Below are 1,149 nucleotides of genomic sequence, written 5' to 3'. Positions count from 1 at the left end.
AGCTGACAGTGATGATGATGATAATGTCACAAAATTGTATTCTTACGAATCGAATGGACTCAGAGAGAGAGTGCCAATGAGACCTGGAGTTTTGTCATATCTGATTACATCCTACCCGCAGTTAGCTTTCCGTACCACCACCAGACCCAGACTGTGCCTCGTCCAATCAACTGCAGGCATGCTCATTCAAACCAGCGACAAGAAGCATGTCTTCGCAAGCACCGACGGTCTGAGCAAGCTGCTCTGGTAGCAGCATGATTCAAGGCGATTTACACATCGATTAACGGCGGTATCTCTGAGTCCACGCGTCTCTACGTCATTAACACAAAGCTGTAGCAAACTCTTGCACAGAATGGGTGAATCACTGAAAATCTTCAAGCTGAATTTGATAAACGACAGCAAGATAACCTGATTGGGGAACTAGTGTGCGCTGCGTGGTTATTGGAGAGTGGGACGTTCAGGCAATTACAGAGGCAGCGAATAACAACGTGCATATATCTGTCGGCACATCAACAGTTGCGAATGGCCGAAAATTTGCGCAGAGAAGGAACAGGCTAATTATATCCAAACGTCGAATGACAAAATAACGAATGTCTTACTGGCTGCGTTGATTTGGTGACCTGGTGTGCTGTCATCCCAATACAGAACATGTTTGATTTGAGGTTGCTTTGTACCGAATTATCGACTGCCAGACAATCGCCACCAAAACCAATAAACTCACGATGACTCGACAGTGCAACCTTTTAATATATCTCGATACTGGATCATGGCATAGGTTAGCTTACTCAGGGCATGGAAAGGAGTAGCGGGATAAAACACGGAATAACGTTCTCTTTTGCGCCCCCAACGTTGATAGGTGACACGTCTATGCTTATCAAAACCATCCTGCTTTTGGTGACCAATCACGAAGCATAAAAACAAGAACAGGGAAGAAATACACTCATTTGCAAATCAATTTGGTTTTCACGAGAGACTCAACTGAATCTCTCGTTTATGATATTCTACAACTGAACGTGCTGCACACAGGCCGCCTCGTGTCTCAAAGATTAAGTTGAGTTTCTTGTGAAAACGAAATTGATTTGCAAATGAGTGTATTTCTTCAAAACGGTCCAATTTGGTTTCAAGTAGAACTTAAGGTTGATGGAAACT

At 43.7% G+C, this 1,149-nt stretch overlaps 1 protein-coding gene across 1 annotated transcript in view; it reads left to right on the top strand.

Moving 5' to 3' along the window:
* The window catches only part of T265_10955 (hypothetical protein), a gene marked incomplete at both ends in the record, with an annotated part of 12,344 nt that overhangs the window by 478 nt on the left and 10,717 nt on the right, over positions 1–1,149 (top strand). The window lies entirely within an intron of this gene.

This window comes from Opisthorchis viverrini, assembly GCF_000715545.1.
Source record: "Opisthorchis viverrini unplaced genomic scaffold opera_v5_430, whole genome shotgun sequence".
In the NCBI taxonomy this organism is placed as follows: Eukaryota; Metazoa; Platyhelminthes; class Trematoda; order Opisthorchiida; family Opisthorchiidae; genus Opisthorchis; species Opisthorchis viverrini.
Note: the sequence above shows the minus strand (reverse complement) of the source record. Positions and strands in the feature narration are given on the sequence as shown.